Source organism: Phyllobates terribilis, unplaced genomic scaffold, assembly GCF_046119375.1.
Source record: "Phyllobates terribilis strain yellow unplaced genomic scaffold, ASM4611937v1 Scaffold_10__3_contigs__length_209671492, whole genome shotgun sequence".
Classification (NCBI taxonomy): domain Eukaryota; kingdom Metazoa; phylum Chordata; class Amphibia; order Anura; family Dendrobatidae; genus Phyllobates; species Phyllobates terribilis.
The window spans coordinates 148,665,242-148,692,857 of NW_027362770.1; the positions used below are offsets into that span (position 1 = coordinate 148,665,242).

General features: G+C 49.2%; 1 protein-coding gene across 2 annotated transcripts in view; it reads right to left on the bottom strand.

Moving 5' to 3' along the window:
- The window catches only part of LOC141164544 (NAD-dependent protein deacetylase sirtuin-3-like), a 96,832-nt gene that overhangs the window by 42,606 nt on the left and 26,610 nt on the right, over window positions 1-27,616 (bottom strand). The window lies entirely within an intron of this gene.

Below are 27,616 nucleotides of genomic sequence, written 5' to 3' on the forward strand. Positions count from 1 at the left end.
ATGCCTGCCAATACCCACCTGCCTGTATGCCAGTGTAACCTGCCTGTTCCTGCATTCCCCGGTGTGGGTCAACAGCTGTGACCGGGGTCTGACCTGGAGTAGCACCTGGTCCCTCTGCTCGGTTCCTCCTTGGTTCACGGAGTCGACTGAGCCGCCGTGCGACCTTGGTCGGATAGGGGTGGGTACTTAGTTACGCCCCTCCAGGCACTCCTCGGTTCATGGTACAGTGGGATCACTAATCACGCTCATGCCAATCAGTCCGGGCGCGAGCGTAACAGTTTGCTCAGGCCATGGTTTCCGTTGAGCCTCACGGCCTTTCGCTCTCAGTGACATTTTGAATCCTTGTCTGGCGAATACGTGCACCAAGAAAAAAAATTTTCTCAAGCTATGGCTCAGGCGAATTACGCACTCGCCCAAATGGATCTATCAGCACTCGTTCCTGTGGATCCACCACGGTACTATGGGGATCCAAAATGAAGCCGTGCATTTGTGGAGCAATGCATGCTGCATTTCAAGTTCTATGCTCACTATTTTCCTACTGATCGGGTTAAAATAGCATTCATGATGTCCTACCTAGCGGGTGATGCCTTGAAATGGATCACCCCCTATGGGAAGCATGGGATCCTATCGTCTTTGACCTGCAGGCCTTCCTGGTGGCCTTTCTAATGGTCTTCAATGACCCTAATCCTGAAGCCTCTGCTAAAGCTTCCCTTCCCAATATTCCTGTGCAGCCCCGATGGGTAATGTGTGTAGGTAGCCTACCAGTTTTCCAGCCCGAAGAGACTGCTGCCCACCCAGAATCCACACAGGATGACTATGCTCCACGGAATACTTCTCTTCCCAACCTCAAGAGGCAGTCCAGACGTGCAAGGCGTAGAGGTAAACCGTCTCGCCAGGTTCTGTTCTCCCAAAGACCTCCTGTTCCCCAGTCAGTTGTCTCCTGAATCCTCCGGGGTGCTACCTGATAACAAAGGGAGAGAGACTTTCCTACACCCTGTACCTGGTACTTCGCCCACTTCATCCAGTAAGCTTGGCAAAGTGTACTTCGAAGCAGTGATTACCCCCGAGTCTCTACACCCCTCCAACCAGGCGGAGGACCTCCTGTTGTCTCCTGAATCCTCTGGGGTGCTACCTGATAACAAATGGAGAGAGACTTTCCTACACCCTGTACCTGGTACTTCGCCCACTTCATCCAGTAAGCCTGGCAAAGTGTACTTCGAAGCAGTGATTACCCCCGAGTCTCTGCACCCCTCCAACCAGGCGGAGGACCTCCAGTTGTCTCCTGAATTCCCCGGGGTGCTACCTGATAAACGGAGAGAGACTTTCCTACACCCGGTACCTGGTACGCCGCCCACTTCATCCAGTAAGCTTGGCAAAGTGTACGTCAAGGCGGTGGTTAGCCCCGAGTCTTTGCACCCCTCCAACCAGGCGGAGGACCTCCAGTTGTCTCCTGAATCCACCAGGGTGCTACCTGATAACAAATGGAGAGAGACTTTTCTGTGTGCTGTTCCTGGTACTTCACCCACTTCATCTGTTGCTGAGGATGGCTTGATAGGAGGAAGCATCCTAGTCACCAAGATGATGAGACCAGTTTCATTTCCTCTAGTGGACAGAAGAGGTAATCCTCTTGAAGAGAAGGATTGGCCTCCAAATTCTCTGCAGAAGACCCTTGCAGGCTTGAAGAAGAGGGGGCGTAAAGGGGTGGGGGTACTGTAACATCCCTGGTGGCGTGCTTGCATAGTGCACCACCTCCCACTATGCAAGACTGCAATCTTACCCATCAGTCCAGCCTGCAAACCTTGCTCCAGTTCATGCTGTGTGCATGTCTCTTGTCTGATTGCTTAGGGCGGCGGCCCGGTTACTTCCTGATTCTTATAGCTGCTGTGGGAGCGCTCCTAATGCGTCCCCAGCATATTGCTGTGAGTCACTGGATATTTAAACGCCCTCCACCCAGAAGGATGTGCCTGAGCAACACTAACTATCAGTGTGCTCCTTGCCTCTGAGTTGCCAGGTCTTGTCCTGTATCTTGTCTGTTTCTGCCACCCTGGGGGCTGCATACCCAGGCCTGTTATCTCTGACTTCTAGTCTGTTTCTGCCACCCTGGGGGCTGCATACCCAGGCCTGTTATCTTTGACTTCTAGTCTGTTTCCGCCACTCTGGGGGCTGCATACCCAGGCCTGTTATCTCTGACTTCTAGTCTGTTTCTGCCACCCTGGGGGCTGCATACCCAGGCCTGTTATCTTTGACTAATAGTCTGTTACCGCTACTCTGGGGGCTGCATACCCAGGGCTGTTATCTTTGACTAATAGTCTGTTTCTGCCACTCTGGGGGCTGTATACCCAGGCTCGTTCTTGTATCTCGTTGCAGTATCAGTTCCTGTCTGAACAGTCTCCTAGCCTGTTACCTGTTTGTCTCTATGTCCGTACCTTCCCTTTTCCTGCAGTGTCTGAACCTGCACCTAACTCCAACTCGTTGTCTCTGTACTTCTGTTTGTGAGTTTAGTGTCCACTCGCTACTTCATTGTAAATACCTTGTGTGTATCTGGTTCTGCTTGTCCCTTTTCGCTTCCTCCGTATCTACCTCCCGTGTTCTAGCCATCTTCCTGTATTTTCCAGTCTGTTCCATGTGAACAGAGTCCTGTCCTCTCTGCCTGCACCTTCAGCCCTGTGCGGCTCGACTTGCCCACTGCTCCGGCGGCTTCTCTCTGCTCTGCCTTGCCCACCGCTCCGGCGGTTTCGCTCTGCTCTGCCTTGTCCACCGCACCCGCGGTTTCGCTCTGCTCTGCCTTGTCCACCGCACCAGCGGTTTCGCTCTGCTCTGCCTTGTCCACAGCTCTGGCGGTTCCGCTCTGCTCTGCCTTGCCCACCGCACCTGCGGTTTTCGCTCCGCTCTGCTTGCTCACCGCACCGGCGGTTTCTCTCTGCTCTGCCTTGTCGTCCGCTCCAGCGGTTTCGCTTTACTCTGCTTGTCTACCGCATCTGCGGCTCTGTTCCTGTCTCCCAGTCTGTACTGGACCCTATCCAGCCTGTGCTTCAACCTGCTAGCACCTCCCTGTCTGCACTCCAGCCGTGCTTGCCAGTATCTCCCTGTCTGCACTCCAGTCGTGCTTGCCAGTGCCCACCTGTCTGCATACCAGCCGTGCTTGCCAGTGCCCACCTGTCTGCATACCAGCTGTGCTTGCCAGTGCCCACCTGTCTGCATACCAGCCATGCTTGCCAGTACCCACCTGTCTGCATACCAGCCGTGCTTACCAGTATCCACCTGTCTGCATACCAGCCATGCCTGCCAATACCCACCTGCCTGTATGCCAGTCTAACCTGCCTGTTCCTGCATTCCCCGGTGTGGGTCAACAGCTGTGACCTGGAGTAGCACCTGGTCCCTCTGCTCGGTTCCTCCTTGGTTCACGGAGTCGACTGAGCCACCGTGCGACCTTGGTCGGATCGGGTTGATACTTAGTTACGCCCCTCCAGGCACTCCACCGTTCATGGTACAGTGGGATCATTAATCACGCTCACGCCAGTCAGGCCGGGCGCGAGCGTAACAAAGGGTACTAGTATAAGTACTGTGGGAAAAAAAAAAAACGTTTAAAGAACAGTTTTATAGTACCCGGTTATGCAAGAAAGGACACTGTGGTTGTGGACGCTGAACAGCCCGAACTTTTATTGTAAAAAGTTAGCATTTCTTAAGGTGCTTCTTGTTGGTTTTTATAGACCATTGAACAAAAACCCATTTGGCGTGGCCGAATACCTGGTCCAACGAGTGGATCAGCTATGCCCTGCAGCCATGCCCAGGGCCTACGTTGGGGTTTTTTTGTGGACGGGTCCCCCACATTGCACTTACACCAGTGAGATGGACACCCTGAAAAGAATCTCACTACAGCCTTCTGAACTTGCATGAAAAAGTGATAAAATGTTTTATATTTGAAAAAAATGTCATTTAAAGTGATCTTATATTGTTTTATATGTAATGTTTAAGAAAAAGTGCCTCCCATAAAGGGATGAAAAAGTTATGTATTTACTGTTTTACCCATGAATGCATTCTAAAAATTTTGCATGTCTTAAATTCTTGTTTTCTACTCTGTTCCAGCCCGTGGACGTGCTGTGTTTAACGGGGGGGGGGGGGGGGATGTGGCGCCCCTGCAGGTCCAGTTGCCACAGAGGTGTGGTACCCCACTCTGAGGTAAGGAGGGAGCACTACCCGGGACCCAACCACTCACATCCAACACTACACCACTCCTGAGGGAAGGTCCAGATAGTTCCTAAGGGAGAGTACAGACCCGGTCCCTGTTTGTAGGGTGGAACTAAGTGGAGGAGGTGAATAGAGGAAGTAGTTTAGGGGAGCACTGAAGGAAGAGTATAAAAAGAAGGGTAGAAACATCTAGAAGGATTCTGTCTGAGGCGATTCCCAGTTCTAGTCCTTGGAGCAGGAGTTCAGTGAGTGAGGACCGTGGCGGAGTGGGGTCCAGTCAGAGAGGCCCAGTAGGGGAATGAGGAGAGAACGCCGGAGCAGTGAGAGGGGCTTTAGAGATAGAGGGGATCCTAGGGGCACGGAGAGTGTGGAGTCCACCCGTGCGCCCGAGTTCACGCTGACCGTGAAGGGATCAGGCCGCAGAAGGGGACCGGCCCCAGACTAGTGGAGGACTGCAAGACTCAGTTAGCAAACCAGAGGTTGCGGTATCTTCACATGCCTTAGCCAAAATCCACACACATGAAAAGGACAAAGGGAACAGACAGGACGTCGCCCAACAAGGCCCGTGGCCACTGGCTTGGGACACTGTGTGTGAGGCGCAGGGCAGGAGGGAGAGAGCCAGCGCAGAGAGACGACCTGGAGAGGTACACAGAAAGGGGTCCCGATCAAGTGCACCCAAGTTGTCTGAGAGTTTGCTGGATCACTTCCCCGGAGGACACAAGATGATGTGGGCGGTTATAACCAGCTGCAGCGGTAACCTGGAACTGCTTAAGAACTGTGAGTAAAACCTGAAGACTGCACCCCACTGTGTCCTTGATTTATTGCTTCGTCACTGTCCCTGCCAACAACATCTGATGCGCCCCCTGGGCCGTGGGGTACTCTGTGCCGGGCCGGTCGTTGCTAGGGGTGATGTCACAGTGGCGGTGACCCGGTCTGTGACCCAGGGCGGTCAATCAAAAGGGAATATTTACAGGGGATTTATAGTTTTTATATACAGTTTGTGACGCCATCTGTGGTATGCGGCTAAAGGGAGCCGCCGCTGCGGAGCAGTCCTCTGGAGCTGATGTTAATGCAGCAGAGTTGGTTTAGCTCTCCACAGGTAGAGCTTAGATCCAGGGCAGTGTAGATGTTGCTGTTATGGTGTAGTGCAGGGGATGGCGCAGATAATGATCACAGAGACAGTAAGGTGCAGTCCTCAGGGTTTACTCACGGTTTCTTAGACTTCCAGTTACCAGTACTAGAGTAACTTCCCACGACGTCCTGTGCTTACTCAGGGAGGGGTTCAGCAAACTCCCAGGTCTCTCCGGAGTACGTAACGGGACCCCCTCTTGTGTATTCCCTCTGGTCGTCTCCCTGCACCTCACACCCAGTGTCTCAGGCCAGTGGCCGCGGACCTTGCCGGGCGACGTCTTCTCTGTCCCCTGGGTCCTCTATGGCCACCTTTCTGGTGATTAGATGTGGCTTGTGGCTGCAGTGCCTAAAATACTGCAGCCTCCGGTTTCCTAGTTGAGGCGTAAAGAACTCTGCTAGTTTAGGGACCGGTCCCCTCTGTGTGACCTGACCCCTCCACCTCCTTGTAGATTCAGGCGTACGGGTGGCCTCCAGCACTACCCGTACCCCTGGGGTCCCTTCCACGTTCCTGGAGTCTTTCCTGCTCCGCTCTCTCCTTAGTCTTGGGCCTCTATGGCTAGGCCCTCCTCCTGAGCAGAGCTCCTACAGAGCTCCTGCTCCTCTCACTGTCCTCCTCTGACTGAACTCACTGACTGGACTCGACTCCCAAGATGGCTTCCCTCTTTTTACTATTACTAACAAGTGCTCCCCTGAACTTCTTCCTCCACCCTCACCCACTACATGGTTCCCCCTACTTTGGTTCCCCCCACTTCATCCAGGAACAGGGCTCAGCAGGGAAGCGACGCATCTAGCCCCTCCTGCTGGTCTGGAGTAGTGTAGTGTTGGATGCAGGTGTTAGGGTCCCGGGCAGCACTCCATCCTTACCTGAGAGTGAGATACCACACCTCTGGGTGAGATGCAGTACCTCTGTGGCGATTGAACCCGCAGGGGCGCCACACATCTACCTCATGAAGTCCTATCTACCACCCTGGAGCTTAGCTCTGCCCGTGGAGAGCTGAATCATCTTTGCTACGTCACCAACAGCCCCAGTGGATCTGAACAGCAGCGGCGGCCACCTATAGCTGCATACCACGGGTGGTGTCACAAACTTTATCCCAAAAACTTTATTTCCCCAATTGACTTTTCACTGATTGACCACTCTTGGTCACGGACCGGGTCACTGCCTCTGTGACTACCCCAAATAGAACCGACCAGCCCGGCTACCGAGTACCCCACGGCCCCAGGGGGCGCATCAGATCTATCAATCTATATCTGTATATAAGATTGCTTTATTAGTTAGAAAACTAGTTTTAAGTTACATAGAGAATTACAGTATATAAAAGATGATGTTAAAAACGCATTGCCTACGAATTGCATGTGCATGCCATACAGACACCATACGGATGCTAGTTGAGAAAATTTGCATTGTAGTTACATAGTTACATAGTTAGTAAAGCCGAATAAAGACTTGCGTCCATCAAGTTCGACCTGTTAGTTCTGTAATTGCTAAAGTTGATCCAGAGGAGGGCAAAAACCCCAAATGATTTGGCCAATCTTCACCTGAGGAAAAATTCCCTCCCGTCTCTGAAACCAGCAGTCAGAATAAATCCCTGTATCAACCTACTATTTTATTTTATTTTTAAGTATACGCTGAAATCTGCCTGGTATCTAGAAATGCATCCAGTCCCCGCTTGAACTGGTGTAGTGAATCCGACATTACCGTCTCCTCACTCAGTGAATTCCATATTCTCACTGCTCTTACCGTAAAGAACCCCTTCCTATGCTGGTGCTGAAACCTTTTCTCTTCCAGTCTTAGTGAGTGCCCTCTTGTTACCGTAATATCCCTCCTTTTGAACAAATCCCGGGCAAGGTCTCTATACTGTCCCCTAACATATTTGTACACATTTATTATGTCCCCCCTCAACCTTCTCTTTTCCAGGCTGAATAGTCCTAGTTTTGCCAACCTCTCTGGGTATTGCAGTCCCTCCATTCCCCTTATTAATTTTGTTGCCCTCCTTTGTACCTTTTCAAGCTCATTTATATCCTTTCTATATATTGGGGCCCATAACTGAGCACAGTATTCCAAGTGTGGTCTGACCAGTGCTTTGTACAGTGGAAGAACAATGTTCTCATCCTTTGCAGCTATACCTCTTCTGATACATCCCATTACCCTGTTTGCCCTTACAGCAGCCGCCTGACTTTGGGCACTCCAATTTAGTTTGCTATCAATCAAGATGCCCAAGTCCTTCTCCATCTCTGAATTCCCCAATGATTTCCCATTCAGTGAGTACTGGTGACTTCCATTTTTCCTTCCCATATGTATGACCTTACATTTCTCCTCGTTAAACCTCATTTGCCATTTAATGCTCCACCTACCCAGCTTATCCAAGTCCCTCTGTAGGTCTGCACTGTCCTCTTTTGTATTAATTGTTTTACATAACTTTGTGTCATCTGCATATATTGATATTTTACTATTTATCCCGTTGACTATGTCCTTAATAAAGATATTAAATAACATTGGGCCTAGTACAGACCCCTGTGGTACCCCACTAGTGACGCTTACCCAACCTGAGTATATTCCATTTATAACCACCCTCTGCCTTCTATCCTTTAGCCAGTTAGCTACCCACTTGCAGACATTTTCCCCCAGCCCCATCATTCTCATTTTGTAGACCAACCTATTATGTGGCACGCTATCGAACGCTTTTGAGAAGTCGAGATACACGACATCCACTGGTTCCCCCTGATCTACTCGAGAGCTAACCTCCTCGTAGAAGTCAATCAGGTTTGTTTGGCAGGAACGATTCCTCATGAATCCATGTTGGTTCGGGGTTAATAGATTATTAGCATCAAGATGCTCCATAATTGCCTCATTAATAAAGCCTTCAAAAATTTTGCCCACAACGGACGTCAGACTCACCGGCCGATAGTTTCCGGTGTTACTTTTTCTCCCTTTTTGAATATTGGCACTACATTCGCCTGCCGCCAATCAAGTGGTACAGACCCAGTCTCAACAGAGTCCTTAAATATAAGGTATAACGGTCTGTCTATCACATTACTTAGTTCCCTTAGTACCCGTGGGTGTATGCCATCAGGTCCTGGTGATTTGTTTATTTTAATGTTACTGAGGCGTTTCTGTACCCCAGCTTGGGTTAGATTTGTCATACTTAGTGGAGGATTAAGTTTGTCACTTCTCATTTCGCCTGTTAGTTATTTTTCCTTTGTGAAAGTTGACGAAAAAAATTTATTTAATAGATTAGCTTTATCCTCATCTTTCTCTATGATTTTGCCTTCATCACTTTTTATCGGTCCAATATTATTCGATTTAATCCTTTTACTATTTATATACGTAAAGAACAGTTTGGGATTTGATCTACTTTCCCTAGCAATACGTCTCTCTGTTTCCTCCTTTGCTATTTTTATTTGTTTTTTGCAGGTTCTCGTTTTTTCCTTGTAACACATTAGTGCCTCCTTACTGTTTTCCTGTTTTAATCTCTTGAATGCCTCTTTTTTGCTATTTAACGCCCCTTTTACGTTCTTGTTCAACCATATTGGTTTCCTCTTATTTCTGGCCCTTTTATTCCCATACGGTATATACCTCTCGCACTGAGTATTCAGAATTCTTTTGAAGGTTTCCCATTTACTATTCGTATTTCCTTGATTAAGAACTTTGTCCCAGTCTATAAGTTGAAGGTTTTCTTTCAGCTGATCAAACTTCGCCCTCCTAAAGTTTAATGTTTTAGTTGTTCCCTTATTGATAACCCTACTGAAGGGCATTTTGAAATTGATAATATTATGATCGCTATTACCTAGGTGCCCCCCTATCTGTACCTCAGTTATTCTATCAGGCCTATTAGTCAATATTAAGTCCAACACTGCCTTCCCTCTCGTTGGTTCCTGCACTAGTTGGGAGAGATAATTATCCTTGATATTTGTCAAGAACCTTTTTCCTTTCTGCGATCTACAGGTTTCTGCTTCCCAGTCAATATCCGGGTAGTTGAAGTCCCCCATTACAATCACCTCATTATGTTTTGCTACTTTGTCTATTTGTCCTAATAGCAGTTTCTCATTCTCCTCTGTTATATTAGGTGGCTTATAGCAGACCCCCAGTAATATTTTATTATTATTTTTTGCCCCCTCTATCTCTACCCACATGGACTCGACCCCCTCTTCTCCCTCTCCTATATCTTCCCTTAGTCTGGGCTTTAGACGTGACCTTACATATAAGCAGACTCCTCCGCCCTTCCCCTGTTTCCGGTCCCTTCTAAATAAACTATAATCTGTTAAATTTACCGCCCAGTCGTAGCTATCGTCTAGCCAAGTCTCTGTTATACCTACGATGTCATACCTCTCCTCCGATATAAGCGCCCGCAGCTCATCCGCCTTATTGGTCAGGCTTCTTGCGTTGGTCAGCATGCAAGATAAAACTTTGGGGTTATTTAGCATCCTATTCTTCTCTAACGATCTAACTGTACTATCCCCACCCCCCTCTCCACCCTCATTATATTCACTTCTCCCCTTCCCCCTTGCTTGCCTCACATCCCACCTATTTCCTTGGTTTCCCCCCCCGTCTCTAGTTTAAAAACTCCTCCAACCTATTAGCCATCTTCTTCCCCAGCACCGCTGCACCCTCCCCATTGAGGTGCAGCCCGTCCCTACGGTAGAGCCTGTAGCCGACAGCGAAGTCGGCCCAGTTCTCCATGAACCCAAACCCTTCTGCCTTGCACCAACTCTTTAGCCACTTATTCACCTCCCTAACCTCCCGTTGGCGCTCCTGTGTGGCTCGCGGGATTGGTAGTATTTCTGAGAAAACTACCTTGGAGGTCCTTGCCCTAAGCTTCCTACCTAGATCCCTGAAATCATTTTTAAGGACCCTCCATCTACCACTCACTTTGTCATTGGTGCCAATGTGGACCATGACCGCTGGGTCTTCGCCAGCCCCACCCAGTAACCTGTCAACCCGATCCGCGATGTGCCGGACTCGAGCGCCAGGCAGGCAGCACACCGTTCGGCGATCCCGGTCTTTGTGACAGATTGCCCTGTCTGTCCCCCTAATAATAGAGTCACCCACTACCAAGACCTGTCTAGCCTGCCCTACACTTCCCCCCTCCCCCTCATTACTGGAGCATACACTCCCCCGGCGGTCAGAGGATCTGTCGTGCTCCAATAATGCCGGTTCTGAACCAGCCTTCCTATACTTCTTCCCTCTATCCCTTCTAACTGTTACCCAGCTCCCTGCCTGTTCAGCCTGCGCTTCCCCACTAAGCTCCACCCCCAGTGTTGACCCATTGAGTGTCTGCTCGGTGAGCAGCAAACTCCGTTCCATGTTGTCGATGCTCCTCAGTACCGCTATCTGAGCACTTAGATCCAGGATTTGGGCTTCCAAGTGCACGATATGCTCACATCTCTCGCAGCAGTATGGATCCCTGAGCGGTAGCTCAGGGAATGCATACATTGCGCAAGATGTACACTGCACGGCTCCGGCCAACATGGACGTCATTCTAAATATGGGGATACAGTCAGTATATATGTACAAGTACAAAACACAATTATTTATATATAGGTGTATGGACAGGGATCAATTAGGGATGTGCAAGTGTATCGATTAGATATCGGCGCGGGATCAGTTAAGTATGGACGGGGGATCAATTAAGTATCAATTAAGTATGGACGGGGGATCAGCTGAGTGGGTCAGGTGGATTAATTAAGTATGGACGGTGTGTCAATTAACTATGGACTGGGATCAATAAGTATGGACTGGGGAAATAATTAATTGTGGACTAGGGAATCAATCAATTAATTATGGACAGGGGGTTTAATTAAATAGGATGGGGGGTAAAGCAAATAAATAGGTATGGACGGTGGGTCAATTAACTAAGGACTGGGGATCAATAAGTATCAATAATATCAATAAATATGGACTGGGGAAATAATTAATTGTGGTCTGGGGAATCAATCAATTAATTATGGACAGGGGTTAATTAAATATGGTGGGGGATAAGGCAAATAGATAGGGACTGGGGATGAGTAAAAGTGGACAAGGGGAATCTATTAAATAGGACAAGGGGGATCAATCAATTATGGGCTGGGGGGGTCAATCATTTAAATGTGGTCAGGGGGATCACTTTAATATGGACGGGGGGTGGTCGGGGATCAATTAAATGAGGACGGGGGGGTCAATTTAATGTGGTCAGAGGGATCAGTTAAATATGGACGGGGGTGTTCAGGGGAATCAATTTAAATATGGACGGGGGTGATCAATTAAATGTGGACGGGGGGTAATCAATTAAATATGGACTAGGGAATACAATACAATTACAATACAGATACAAATACAATACAGTACAGTACACACTTGGGTTCAGTAGGGCCGCTTATCGCGGCCTCCTGCCCCTCACTCACCTCCTCTAGGGACGCTGCACGCTATCACAGCGCGCTTGTCCCTCCGGTCGCCTCTTACCGGTCCTCCTGATCACCTCCTGGTCACCACCACCTGGCACCCTCCGCTGGCCGGCACTGCACGCTGCCACAGCGCTCTCTTGCGCTCGTCCCTCCGGTCGCCTCCTACTGGTCCTCCCGGTCCGCTCGGTCACCTCCGCCTGGCTCTCCTCCCTTCCCAGGAGCTCTCTCCACACACAGCACAACTCTTGCAGCACACGAGTTGTACTCGCATGACACTCATCTGACTTTTCATTTGAAGGCTTTTGCTAGGATCTGAAGGTGCGCACCCATCTATCATAATATACCCTGACCCTTCCTCATCTCTCTTTACCCAGGCTAGTCCAATAGAAAAAACTCCAGCCGAAAATCCAGGTAAAAAATAGAACCTTATTCTAGTGCGACTAAAAAATGAATGACATCTTCAATTTCATCCAACAATATAGTATAAATGTCCTATTTATGACTAAACCAGACTTTTCCATGATTAAGGACTGGTTTACAGTCAGAAAAATTCCATGGAATTATTTATACCATGCAGCACTGAGAAGATGTCATCTAGAAGTGGCTTATATTTGGCACAACAGTGATATTACTTAGAACTGGACGTCCCTCAAAAATTGAATGAAAGATATGAAGAAAATTGGTCCTGGAGGCTGCCAAGAGGCCTACAGCAACATTAAAGGAGCTGCATGAATTTCTGGCAAGTGCTGGTTGTGTAAGAAATGGGTGCACAAATTTTTTCACTGCATTATTTATACCATGAAGAACTGAGAAGACATCATCAAGTAGTGGCTTATATTTGGCACAACAATGACATTACTTAGAAATGAACATCCCTCAAACATTGAAGGAAAGACAAGAAGAAAATTGGTTTGGGAGGCAGTAAAGGCCTACAGCAAGATTAAAGGAGATGTAGGAATTTCTGGCAAGTGCTGGCTGTATATTGCATGTGACAACAATCACCCATATTCTTTATATGTCTTGCCTGTGGGGTTGGCTGGTAAGATGGAAGCCTTTTCTTACAGAGAAAAACATTCAAACCTGGCTATGTTTTACCAAAACTTACATCAAGTCTGCCAAAAGCATGTTATGGTCTTATTAGACCAAGACTGAACAGTTTGGCCAAAATTCCAAAGGATATGTTTGGCACAAAGCCAACACTGCACATCACCAAAAGAATACCATACTCACAGTGAAGCATGGTGAAGGCAGCATTATACTTTGAGGCTGTTTTTCGACAGCTCAAACTAAGGTTTTAGTCAGGGTGGAGAAAATTATAAACAATTCCAAATATCAGTAAATTTTGCAACAAAACCATCAAAAAATCTGACTGAAGAGGAATTTACTCTTGCAGCAACACAATTACAGAGAAAAGCATCCAAGCCTGGCTATATTTTGCCAAAACCTACATTAAGTCTGCCAAAAGCAAGTAGGAAATCATGTTATGGCCTGATTATACCAAGATTGAAGTGTTTAGCCATAATTCTGAAGGATATATTTGGCGCAAAGCCAACAATGCTCATCAAAAGAACAACATACCCAGTGAAGCATGGTTGAGGCAACATTATACTTTAGGTCTGTTTTCCGGCAGCTGGAACTAAGGCTTTAGTCAGGGTGGAGAGAATTATAAACAATTAAAAATATCAGCCAATTTTGCAACAAAACGATCAAAAAAGCTAAAGATGAATTTAATCTTTCAGCACCACAATGACCCTAAGCATACCTCCAAATCATCAAAAGAATGGCTTTTTTAGAAGAAGATGGAAGTTTTGGAATGGTCCAGCCAGAGCCCAGACTAAAATCTGTGGATGATCTGAAGAGGGCGCTGTACACAAGAGATGCCCTCACAATCTGACAAATTTGGAACGCTGTTGAAAGAAAGAGTGGGCAAATACGCCCCGCTCCTGCCAGGTGTCAGGAGGGATCGGTTGCTTCATTCTAATCTCCAGGGGGTCAGGTTGGTCCCGGATCCGAGGTACAGGAAGGACTTCAGCATACCCGAGCGGGATTGAGAGTGGGCAGCGTAGGGCAGCGGTGAGAAGGACCAAGTGTGAAGACGGTCAAAGTAGGAACACGAGAAAGTGGGGTTCCGCCAGGCATTCCTAAGCTGCTTGAAGAAGAACTGAACCCCTGCCCGGTGAACGCAGCGCGACGAGGGAGGCCTTCACCTGTAAAGTGCACTTGTGAATTGCCTAAGAACTGTAAGTAAAACCTTGGACGACTGCATCGAACAGCCTCTGTTTCTTCACCGGCGCCATTAATCCCCACCGCACTACAACACCCAGCGCACCTTCCATCTATATTTACACTGCCCTGAGGCCCGCTCTGCCTGTGGGGAGCTGTACCATCTTTAGCTGCCCTGACATCTGCCTCAGAGGACTGTTGCAGCACTGGTGATCCTCACCAGACACCACAGGTGGCGTCACGAACTCTTTGAACATTAACTAATAATCGGTATCCCCTTTTGTGCACTGACCGCCCTGGGCCAGCCACCGTGATATCCCCAGTGATCTGCCACCGGCCCCTGGGGGCAAGTCATCCAATTGGCGTCACGAACAGGATGCATGACCAACCCGCCATCTGCGGGTATTGTGCACCTAAAGAAGTGTTTTCTGCTCTGAATGTGGTGTCCGCCCCAGAAGAACGGGCGCCATTATGGGCGTGTTAAAGGACAACAAAATGGAGCCTCCCATTGTGGGCCGGGTCCCAGAATGGCGCCAAAAGCAGGCCCTGCTCCTTGCAACAGTGACTGTCCACGTAGATGTGTCCGTCAAAGCGGGGGGGCCGTCACAGGGAGTGACCGACAGCAAGTTGCCATGGGACCGCCCCCAAAAGAAGGGAGGAGGCAGAGAGAAATAATGGAGACAGGGGGTGGTCTCCACCTGTCTGGTCAGACCGCACCCGGCAGCCGAGATGGAAGCACGCGAGAGCCCAGCCTCCGCCTCAGGCCTGCCACTGCAACAGGAGAACCCCCTCACCCAGGAGGGAGAGAAGAAGAAGCTGTCCCCGGAGGACGTGGAGTTCCTCGAGAGTGAGGTTCTCGAGCTGGGCCAGCAGGTCAAGCGGGTCCAGCAGGCAGCGATCGCTAAATGGAAAGGCGAGCTGCTGAACAAGCTAAAAGCACGGCGGAAGGCAGCACCGGAAGTCGGCAGTGGCGTTCCAGCCCCAGAGGAGAACCAAGAGGCCGTGAAGAATCCAGGAGCAGGTAGGAGAGAATCCCCAGTCCCGGGCGCTGCCAGCGCCGACCTGCTCTTGGGCCTCCTTCCCCCGCCCACGCCGTGTTCTGCCATGCCCTGGTGGGTACAGATGTGCAGCCCGGAACCTTTGCCCCCGGGCGCGGAACCAGAGGGTCACCCACCTGGAGCCGTATCGGAACTGCTGCCCCCGGGCGCTGCACCGGAAGGTCACATGCATAGTGCCCGTTGGGAACCCCTAATCCCGGGCGCTGAATCTGCAGGGCTGTTACTGGGAGCCCTCCTGCCACCTCCACCTCTGTCATTCGAGTGGGTCTACGGCGCGCCGGTCCTCGACTGCTCCGCGCACTTCGAGGATCAGCAGCGATGCCCGCTTCTCCCAATGCCAGCACCCCCGGTTGCCTGCCCCAGCGGAGAAGAGTTAGGCTGGGACAACCAGGGGGGGAGATCTGATGGGGCTCTCTTACGAAACAGAGTCCGCCGCCTGGCAGAGGAAGGAGTTCTGCCAGCGGGAGCTCCGGCAGCTCGAGAAGGAGAGACGCGCGCGGGAGGTGCGCAGTGAGCGCCTGGAGGCCCTAGACAAGGCCGCCAAGGCGCAAGCCCGCCAGGCGGAGACAGCCAACCCCAGCCCCCGTGAGGAAGGCCTCATTGTTAAGTTTAACCTCAAGGCTTGGTGGGGCTTCATCCGCAGTCCCGAATTCAACCGGGACATTTTTGTAAACCGGCGGGATGTGGAGCCCGAGTTGGAAGAAGGCCATCCAGACCAGAACCTCTATCCGGGAGATCATGTCACGTTCACCTGGCATCATGGTGAACGTGGCTGGTATGCCCTGCAGGTGTACCACGTCACCAAACATATCCCCCTGCAGGAAGTCCCTCGTGACCCGGCTGGGTCAGGGAAAGATGAGGAGTACCCCAGGCGGGGATCCCATTATTAATAGTCTCTGGACTACATGTGTGTCATCACCCGGAAGGGTGTAGTTGTGTTTCTATAGTATGAAAAGTTTAATAATGTTTCTCTAGAAATGTGTGTTTTTCCCATTACCCGTCAGGGTACACAGGCTGAGGACTGTGAGCAGCCGGACATTGACATTGTATATAGTTCAGCACTTCTTAAAGTGCATCCTCTTGGTTTTATACTTGAAACATAGTACCTCAGAACAAAAACCCGTTTGGCGTGGCGGAAGACGAGGTCCAGTATCTGGATCATCTATGCCCTGCAGCCACACCCGGGGCCTACGTTGGGAGTTTGCAGACGGGTCCCTCATGCTGCTACTGTTGCACCCTGGTGCAGGAACTCTATTGAAAGTTGTTTTATCTGACAATGCTCTTAAAATATTTTTGTGATGTAACCAGTAACGTTTAAAGAAAATGTGCCTCCCAAAAAGGGAAGAAATGTTGTGTGTTTGTGATCTTATATGCGGATGCATCTTAAAATTTTTGCATGTCATTTATTCTTGTTTTGCTTTGTTCCAGCCCGCGGACGTGCTGTGTTTCACCGGGGGGGAATGTGGCGGCCCTGAGGGTTCAGTCGCCACAGAGATACTGCACCTCGCCCCGAGGTGTGGTGTCTCCCTTCTCTCAGGTAAGTTGGGAGCGCCGCACGGAACCCCAAAACACCTGCATCCAACACCACACTGCTCCAGACTGGCTGGAAGGGCAACATGCAGAGCGCAGCTGCTGAGCCCTGTCCCTGGCTGGAGTGGGGGGAACCCAAAGGTAGGGGGAACCAATAGTGGGTGTGGGTGTAGGAAGCAGATACAGTAAGCACTTATACAGTAGATATAAAAGAGAAGTTATTAGTAGTGGGGTAGTTCAGTTTTAGTGAGGGCTGTTCAGAGGAACAGTCCGGGAGCAGAGGCTCAGTCAGAACTCTGCTCCACAAGTTAGGGCCCAGGATAGAGGCCCCGGAGGGAGCAGGGAGTAGGCTCCATTCTACAAGAGGATCCCAGGGGGTATGGCGCGTGCAGGACGGCACCCGTACGCCCCGCTCCTGCCAGGTGTCAGGAGGGATCGGTTGCTTCATTCTAATCTCCAGGGGGTCAGGTTGGTCCCGGATCCGACGTACAGGAAGGACTTCAGCATACCCGAGCGGGATTGAGAGTGGGCAGCGTAGGGCAGCGGTGAGAAGGACCAAGTGTGAAGACGGTCAAAGCAGGAACACGAGAAAGTGGGGTTCCGCCAGGCATTCCTAAGCTGCTTGAAGAAGGACTGAACCCCTGCCCGGTGAACGCAGCGCGACGAGGGAGGCCTTCACCTGTAAAGTGCACTTGTGAATTGCCTAAGAACTGTAAGTAAAACCTTGGACGACTGCATCGAACAGCCTCTGTCTGTTTCTTCACCGGCGCCATTAATCCTCACCGTACTACAACGCCCAGCGCACCTTCCATCTATATTTACACTGCCCTGAGGCCCGCTCCGCCTGTGGGGAGCTGTACCATCTTTAGCTGCCCTGACATCTGCCTCAGAGGACTGTTGCAGCGCTGGTGATCCTCACCAGACACCACAGGTGGCGTCACGAACTCTTTGAACATTAACTAATAATCGGTATCCCCTTTTGTGCACTGACCGCCCTGGGCCAGCCACCGTGATATCCCCAGTGATCTGCCACCGGCCCCTGGGGGCGAGTCAGTACCATGCTGATAGACTCCTACCCAAAAAGACTGAATGCAATCATAAACTCAAAGGGGACTTCAAAAAAGTATTAGTTTAAGGGTGTGAATATTAATGCAACCACATTATTTTAGGTTTTTTTTTTTCGACAGGAAAATTATTTCAGTTTCTCATTATTTCTCAGTGGATTTGTACAGATATTGGCGACATCGACGGTTGAAAAAGTTCTGAAATGGTAGGATTTTTTTTCACATGACGAAATCCTGGCATTTTACCAGGGGTGTGTAGACTTTTTATAACCACTGTAGATATATAGATACAGTGGCGAAACTAGAGTCCGATGGGCCCCGATGCAAGATTTGGACCGAGGACACACATCCAGTTGATGTTTGCGCTGGCATCAGCGGGGCCCTCACCTGCATGCGCCTGCGATCATTACGCCCCTGGATAGATATATTGTTTTATACTCCACATTAGAGCCTGATTTCAGCACTGTGGAAGGTTTTTGTTCCAGAAGTGCATATACACCTTGGACTCCTTTGTACCTTATGGCTAAATCAAAGCTGAAAATAAGAATAATTAAGTGGTAGAATAAAATTTAATTATTCAATTAACCCTTTAAAATACAAGTCTATGAGAACCCCACCAAAAAATAGGCATAGTGGGACTTATACATCATTGAAATAATGTCAACTATGCTCTATCCACACCAAAATGATTTAGAGTATACTGTATATTTCTGACCATTAGGGGGAGCTGAGTTGGAATGTATACCACCAGCACTGAATTCTATAGGAGCAGTATACATTTGTATGCAGTGAGCTCCCCCTAGTGGTAGATGCAGATAGCTACTTTATTGGTGTCACTGAAAGAAGGGTAAGCAGTTCAGTGCTAGAACCCTTTCCTCCAGGGATCAATGGTAGATATTAGAGGTCTAGCTGTCATGTCTATAGTTCTAGTGATTAGTAGGCATTACACTGGGATCAATTATATTATTGATGAGATCCACCATGGCTATGCTCGGCTCAGCTGTACGTGTTTATAGGGCTGTTAGGCAGTTATTGCAGATAAAACCGCCATATAAAACCATACAGACTTTTCTACTTTGGTCTGATCTACGTTTTATTTGCTCAGTAAACAGTAAGGCTGTGTGCCCACGATGCGTTTTTTAAGCAATTCCGCAGCGGCAAAAACGCTGCAGAAATGCTTAAAAAACGCATGGTAGAAGGCCTGCCATGTTCCCCAATGATAATCCGCATGTGCTATGCACATGCTGCGGAGATTTCCGCTGCGGATTATCATTGCGGAAAAAAACGCAGCACTACCAATTATTTTGCGGAAGCGCCGCGTTTTCGCCGCCATTGACTTGCATTGGACCGCATAATATCCACATCACTACATGTGCACATGCGGAATACAAGCGTTCAATGTGCGGATGGTACCCGGGTCCGGAGGAGAGGAGACTCTCCTCCGGACCCGGGTACCATAGTACCTGTAAAAAAAAGAATAAAATAAAAAATAAACATTAAAGTTGACGCGCCCCTGGGCCTGTGTCGCGCTGCGTTGCGCACGCGGGAGCTTACCCGGAGCCGGATCTGTTGAGGGTTGTAGTCTCGTGGCGGTGATCCGGTCCGTGCCCAGGGAGTCAGACTAAGTGGCGCTGTATTAGCAGTAGATGTTGGATGACTACGCCACCCGTTGAGTACAGCTAAGGAGCTGCTGCTGCAGGGCAGACCGCTGAGGCCGGTGGTAGGATTGTGCAGCGTGATAGTATAACCCCCAACGGGAGGGGTATGGCCTCAGGGCAGCCGACGTGGATGATGGGGGTAGCAGGAACCACTCGGAGACGGTACTGTGTAGTTCAGGGTCTTTACTGGTGACAAAGATAGACCCTCCCGGAGTACTGGCTAGCGATTGGGGCCTGGTCAGTCCTTGAGCAGATGGGATCTCCCCTGGCCAGGCGGAGTTGTAGGCCTCCCAAACTAACGATACTCTTCTGGCTACCTTGCTAGAGGCGGGTATAAGTAGCCCACGTCCCTGAGTGTACCGTGTGGTGCTCACCCATATGGCCGGTGACTCGGGGCCTTCGGGTTTCTGGGCCAGAGGACCTGCAATCCCCTGCCGGTCGGTTTCTGCTGCTGGATAGGAGTTAGTCCCCACAGCCTCGGACTCCGGGTCCGGTGATAACTTCTCAGTCAGGGCGAGCTCTGCAGCTGCCAGCCCCTGACTCCTTGTAACACTGCTCCCACAGAGCTCCTGTTGTTTCTTCCTATATTTGCTTCTTTTCTCTGCTTCTTCTCTACTCACTCACCCTGCCTCAGCCCTAGGTTTATATAGGGGAAGTTCTTCCCCTCCCAGGACTGGGCAGGAGGTGTGGCATGCATAGGATCCCTGACCAAGAGACCTCCCACCTGCTCTCAGACATAACATTGCTGTTACTGTGGAAAACCAGACCCCTGGGGTGCCACATCCCCCCCTAGTGAAATTTAGTACTCCGGGACTAAACATATTTTTAGAAAAACATAACAAGGTATAAACAATAATAATACAATAAGAAAAACACATAAAGATGGTTACGGCGTGTCCGCAACCGGGCGCAGTCTTTGAAGAAAAGCAAGGTGTCCATTTCACCAAAACAGGGAGACGTAACCAGGTAGGGGTCTGTCCTGCCCCGAGTCCTTAACAGTCTTTAGTCCATTCCTGGGTTACGCTCCAACCATGTACAAGGATTCCCGGTAAATCCACCAAGGACTCCTATAAATAACTAGAAACACATAATTATACACAAGATATGGCCGCTCTCAGTCCTCGGCCAGTGGGGATAAGGAATGGCTGCTCACAGTCCTCAGCCTGGTTTAAGATAGGGGCACATGGGGAACAATTCACTAATCCCAACGGGGACCATATTTTAATTAGCAGCAGTCCTTGTACCCTTACGGGTAACTATTTACAGCTCTTTATTCACGCTACTTCCCTTCAGTAGCTATGTCCTCTTTGTGCTCCCTCCTGAGGGTAGTCCTCAGACCCGTCCGGGTCCTCTTGGCTTTCCTCGTATTGGTAGTACTGCAGCTCCTCCTCGGTTAGCTGGGTTAGTATCTCTGCGACAGTCCTCCCCCCAGGTGGCCAGGACTTTACCTCCCTTTGGGCTGCCCCGGTTAATTGGGCCACCAGGATGCTTACTTTTTGCTCTTCTGTGAGGGGGTACACCTGGAAGAGGCTATCCAGTTTTTCTCTAAAGTCCTGCAGGGTATGTGACTCCCCTGAGTACTGGGGTAGCCAGGCTGCCCCCGGGATATAGGGCATGGTGAAAGGCATGACCGCAACAGCGGTGGCGCTGGCGGGGGTTGGAGCGGTGAAGCTCTCCTCCGTATCCGACATCCTTCTCCCCCCTAGTGGACCGTGGCCTACCTTGCGATGATCCTCTTCCGTAGGCCGCGGCTCCGCAGTGGATCGTCAGGGTTGAGGACCTTCCGTCGCGCTCCTGTGACGTCGGCGTATGCTGGGCTCCTTCCAGGACCTTACGCAACGTCCGGACGTGAGGCGGGGCTTCAGTTCTCGCGCGTTTTCGGAGTCCACGCCCCTCTTCTTCCCGCGCGGCGTCCTCAAGATGGCGTCCAATGGCGGGAAAACTCCACGGATGGCGGGAAGAAGGCCGAAGATGGCGCCGGATGGCGGGAAAACTCCACCGATGGCGGGAAGAAAGCGGAAGATGGCGCCGGATGGCGGGAATCTTCACCACGGGTAAGTTTTCACAGTCTTTTTCAGGCACGCAGTACCCGGTGGTTGCGGGCACGAGATCCTGCCGACTACGCCAAAAGTTGACGCGCCCCTGGGCCTGTGTCGCGCTGCGTTGCGCACGCGGGAGCTTACCCGGAGCTGGATCTGTTGAGGGTTGTAGTCTCGTGGCGGTGATCCGGTCCGTGCCCAGGGAGTCAGACTAAGTGGCGCTGTATTAGCAGTAGATGTTGGATGACTACGCCACCCGTTGAGTACAGCTAAGGAGCTGCTGCTGCAGGGCAGACCGCTGAGTCCGGTGGTAGGATTGTGCAGCATGATAGTATAACCCCCAACGGGAGGGGTATGGCCTCAGGGCAGCCGACGTGGATGATGGGGGTAGCAGGAACCACTCGGAGACGGTACTGTGTAGTTCAGGGTCTTTACTGGTGACAAAGATAGACCCTCCCGGAGTACTGGCTAGCGATTGGGGCCTGGTCAGTCCTTGAGCAGATGGGATCTCCCCTGGCCAGGCGGAGTTGTAGGCCTCCCAAACTAACGATACTCTTCTGGCTACCTTGCTAGAGGCGGGTATAAGTAGCCCACGTCCCTGAGTGTACCGTGTGGTGCTCACCCGTATGGCCGGTGACTCGGGGCCTTCGGGTTTCTGGGCCAGAGGACCTGCAATCTCCTGCCGGTCGGTTTCTGCTGCTGGATAGGAGTTAGTCCCCACAGCCTCGGACTCCGGGTCCGGTGATAACTTCTCAGTCAGGGCGAGCTCTGCAGCTGCCAGCCCCTGACTCCTTGTAACACTGCTCCCACAGAGCTCCTGTTGTTTCTTCCTATATTTGCTTCTTTTCTCTGCTTCTTCTCTACTCACTCACCCTGCCTCAGCCCTAGGTTTATATAGGGGAAGTTCTTCCCCTCCCAGGACTGGGCAGGAGGTGTGGCATGCATAGGATCCCTGACCAAGAGACCTCCCACCTGCTCTCAGACATAACATTGCTGTTACTGTGGAAAACCAGACCCCTGGGGTGCCACATGCACATGCGGAATACAAGCGTTCAATGTGCGGATGGTACCCGGGTCCGGAGGAGAGGAGACTCTCCTCCGGACCCGGGTACCATAGTACCTGTAAAAAAAAGAATAAAATAAAAAATAAACATTATACTTACCTTCTGATGGCCCGCGGTCTCCTTGTCTTGGCTTGCCGGCAGATCGCGGTGGACTGAAGGACCTGCGCTGACGTCATTTAGTCATGTGACGGGTCACGCGACTGCTGACGTCGGCAGGTCCTTTAGTGTACCGTGAGCTGCCGACAAGCGAAGGCAAGGAGACCGCGGGCCATCAGAAGGTAAGTATATACTTATTTTTTATTTTTTACCATTCTTTCGGTCACACTATATGAATCCATGCCGGCTGCATGGATTTATATAGTGTGACCAAGTTGTCAAGCACTTTCCAAGTGATGCTAAAATCGCTTGGAATGCTTCACTTCCGCTTGTCCCTGGCAGGAAAAACGCATGGAGATTTTACATGTGTTTTTCCTGCCAGGGAGATGCAGAAACGCTCAGGAAAAAATCTGGAGCATTTCTGCATCATGGGCACACTGCCTAATGAACAGTTCCTGCTGCAAGTTTATTTGCTATGCAGATGTAATGTGTCCACGTTTCCTGGGGAATGCTAATTACCACTGATGGCATGAAGATTGGATGGGACCAGTGGATCCTAATGACTACATGAACTACTGCTATTACTGGGGTGCATCTCATTATACCGCCCATTACAGAACCTGCCGTCTTCCGAATTTTATCGCAATCAGTTATAAATGTTTTAAACTCTTTTTTTAACTCCTTTCACACCCCGCCATACTGTTATCATGCAAGGATGAAGCGATATTGGGAGCTATACCAGGAGAAGTTTACAGTTTAGATGAAAGATAACTTTTTAATCCTTTAGATGCCACAGTCAATAGCTGCTGTAGCACCTAAGCGGTTTTACAGAGGTTGTGGGTTCCTGTAACCTCATTTTCGTCTCCATTCAATATGATCAGCTTACACGGCCTAATAAAACTCATACACCGGGATAGCTGTCAGATCAACGCTCGTTTGGCTGACTGCTACCTCTTCCATACTTATCCACAGGTTCGGACTGGCTCACAGAAGAACAGGAGAATCCTCTGGTGGGCTGCTCTGCAAGAGTGGGCCACCACCAGTGTCAGACTGAAGAACATTGGGCTCATCAGAGCATTTGATTCTGAGGGCTCACCTTTCACCCCCACTCAAGAGCCTCATAGCAGCTACAAGGTTTGCACTAAGAACTATCCTGAAGGAGAAGCTAGGGTCCACCGGAGGATTCTCCGGTTCTGTGGTGGGCCAGTCCAACTCTGGCCACCACCCTCTTATACAGACAAAGGCAGCATTTATTCATTTAACAATCTACCCAGTTCATTCTTATATATACTGCTCAAAAAAATAAAGGGAACACTTAAACAACTCAATGTAACTCCAAGTCAATAACGCTTCTGTGAAATCTACCTGTGCAGTTATGAAGCAACACTGATTGTGAATCAATTTCCCCTGCTGTTGTGCAATTGGAACAGACAACTTGTAGAAATGATAGGCAATTAGCAAGATACCCCCTATAAAGGAGTGGTTCTGCATGTGGTGACCACAGACCATTTCTCTGTTCTCATCCTTTTTGGCTGTTGTTTTGGTCACTTTTTCATTTTGCCATTGCTCTCACCCCTAGAGGTACAGTAGCATGAGGCTGTGTCTACAGTACAAACCACATAAGTTGCTCAGGTAGTGCAGCTCATCCAGGATGGCACATCAATGCGAGCTGTGGCAAGAAGGTTTGCTGTGTCTGTCAGCGTAGTGTCCAGAGGCTGGAGATGCTACCAGGAGACAGGCCAGTACACCAGGAGACGTGGAGGGGGCCGTAGGAGGGCAACAACCCAGCAGCAGGACCACTACTTCTGCCTTTGTGCAAGGAGGAACAGGAGGAGCACTGCCAGAACCCTGCAAAATGACCTCCAGCAGGCCACAAATGTGCATGTGTCTGCACAAACGATTAGAAACTGACTCCCTGAGGGTGGTATGAGGGCCTGACGTCCACAGATGGGGGTTGTGCTCACAGCCCAACACCGTGCAGGATGCTTGGCATTTGCCAGAGAACACCAGGATTGGCAAAGTCGCCACTGGCGCCCTGTGCTCTTCACAGATGAAAGCAGGTTCACACTGAGCACATGTGACAGTCTGGAGACGCCGTGGAGAGCGATCTGCAGCCTGCAACATCCTTCAGCATGACCGCTTTGGCAGAGGGTCAGTAATGGTGTGGGATGGCATTTCTTTGGAGGGCCGCACAGCCCTCCATGTGCTCGCCAGAAGTAGCCTAACTGCCATTAGGTACCGAGATGAGATCCTCAGACCCCTTGTGAGACCATATGCTGGTGCGGTTGGCCCTGGGTTCCTCCTAATGCAGGACAATGCCAGACCTCATGTGGCTGGAGTGTGTCAGCAGTTCCTGCAAGATGAAGACAGTGAAACTATGGACTGGCCTGCCCGTTCCCCAGACCTGAATCCGATTGAGCACATCTGGGACATCATGTCTCGCTCCATCCACCAACGTCACGTTGCGCCACAGACTGTCCAGGAGTTGGCGGATGCTTTAGTCCAGGTCTGGGAGGAGATCCCACAGGAGACCATCTGCAACCTCATCAGGAGCATGCCCAGGCGTTGTAGGGAGGTCATACAGGCACGTGGAGGCCACACACAATACTGAACCTCATTTTGACTTGTTTTAAGGACATTACATCAAAGTTGGATCAGCCTGTAGTGTGTTTTTCCACTTTAATTTTGGGGGTGACTCCAAATCCAGGCCTCCATTGGTTAATAAATTTGATTTCCATTGATGATTTTTGTGTGATTTTGTTGTCAGCACATTCAACTTTGTACAGAACAAAGTATTCAATGAGAATATTTCATTCATTCAGATCTAGGATGTGTTATTTGAGTGTTCCCTTTATTTTTTTGAGCAGTGTATATTTGTGATTGAGGATAAAGTCACATTTGTATGTAGCTGAAAAGTGGGTCACTGGAGTTGGTTACTGGTGGGCCCTTGGCACCCCAGTACGACACTGAGTTATGCACGTGTTGTGCGGCCGAGCATTTATGTGTTTTTAATGGACAGAGGGTAGAAGGCTGAGAAGTTGACACCTCGAGCATCGACTTATCTTCCCTGAGAACAAAAGCATTGGACTTTCAAATTACTTGATCTTTATGCCCCCAACCTCATCTCTTGGGAGAGATGGAAAGTCTCCTTACACATCTGATGGCCATATGGTGCCATTGAAAGTGTTTAATCACCTTTTGCCCATGCGTGACACTTAGGCTCCCTATACACATTAGACTAATATCTAACCATCTAACATGTATAGGGGTCTACAGATGAATTATTGTAAGGAGAGTTAGATGAGTAGAATGTCTGATTTCGGACTGCCTATCCTTTTGTTCTTCCTGAGATAAGCCGCCAAAAGACATGTCTGACAGTGGCTCTCCCACAGAGAGCACAGGGGCGCTCAGCAGAACAAGCGCTCCTGTGTATGGAAAAGATGGCAGACAGATAAACTATTGACTGAACCATCGTTTGGTTGACAGCCATCTAAGGCGTACGGGGGGCTTTTGGGTCTATTTAGACTAATCAGACTATGTTATGTTTCTTTCCTAGCTTCACCTTCATCCACAATGACTGAGTTTACTCTAAGGGAAGTTTCACCATTTTATGCTTTTTTTCTAGCCCCAAACTCTAATGACAGCCCATCAAATGAAAGTGTTCGCTTTGGTTGGTCAAAAAATTTTTCAGGACCCTGGTCCAGCAACCACGTCAATAGTCCATGGCCGCCGGATTAGAGCCCTGTGAACCTCCTCCTACCTGCGCCTCGTCTGATTAGTAGGCTCCGCTATGTATGCATGTCATTGTGACGCCCTATTAATCTGAAAATGCGCCGGGGATCTTGCAGGGAGGAAGAGGTTTGTTAGCAGCGCTCTGGTTTGGCAGCCATGGAAGTGACCGCTAGACCAGGCTCCTGCGAATATCTTTTCTCAATTCTAGTTTGTTTCTTCCAAGTGCGTGCCATAAGTCCCATACTGCACAGATGCAAAGCAGGGCAGGATATTTACACAGACAGTCCCGTCATGAAGCGCTGCCCATGGATACAAATATAATACTGATAAAAATGAAGGAAACAATAAGTTTTAACCTGAATTATTTTTTTTAGCAAAATGTGCACATCTTTAAGTAACCACAAGGTGGCAGTATTTTGCATGTTTCTTAGCCCAAGCACATGAGGTTCTGAATACTGCAACCCCTGCACCTTACAGTACATTTCACAGGTTCACAGGGGTGGTCTTCCTTTGGGGACACTATTTTTTTTCTACTTAAATGCTTGTATTTCATTCTTAAAATCATTTTTGCCATTCTGTTTTATTAAAATAAATTGCACCGTTCGGCTTTTACAGGCTCTTTGATTCCCTGCACATTCAACTTTGATGTGGTCTGTGGTCATGAATCAGCTGAGAGGAGCTCAGAAAGAGACAGATCAAAGGGTTACAACAACATCTCCTTTCAGACTAGTAGAACCAGCTCACTGAAAGATTCTCAGTTAACTTGTTCTGCATCCACAGAGGCCATAGAAGGCAAACAGTACAATTTTTTTTGTAAAACCCAATTGCAAAAATGATTTTTAGCCTGAGATACATGCATTCAACTAATAATAATAATAATATTTTTTGCCATGAATTCACGTTATAATTATAATATTAATAATAATGTTTAGCCATGCATTGAAAGAATAATAATAATAATTTTATCCATGCTTTTAAATAATAATAATAATAATAATAAAAATAATATTTTTACCTATGCATTCAAGTAATAATAATATTAATAATAATAATTTTAGCCATGCATTTGAATAATAATAATAATTATTATTATTATTATCATTGTTATTATTATATTTTTTAGCCATGCATTCAAGTAATAATATTTTCTAAAAATGTCCCCAGAGATGCACAACCCAGACCTGCTTTGTATGGAATCTTAATAGCAATGCTTTATGGGAAAAACATGCAAATTAGAACAATAGAAAATTATGGTGCTGGAGCCATAGAGTAGCTATGTCCATTAGATGGCACTACTGAGTCTTCTTTCCTCCCGGGAGAGAGCTAATTTACATGTTTTAACCAGAGCAGGGAACCGATAAAACAACACACCCAGAGGTCTTTCTGTTTTAAACTTTTGCCTCCTTTTAGACTGCTAACCCTATATATTTTATACGTGATACCCTATATATA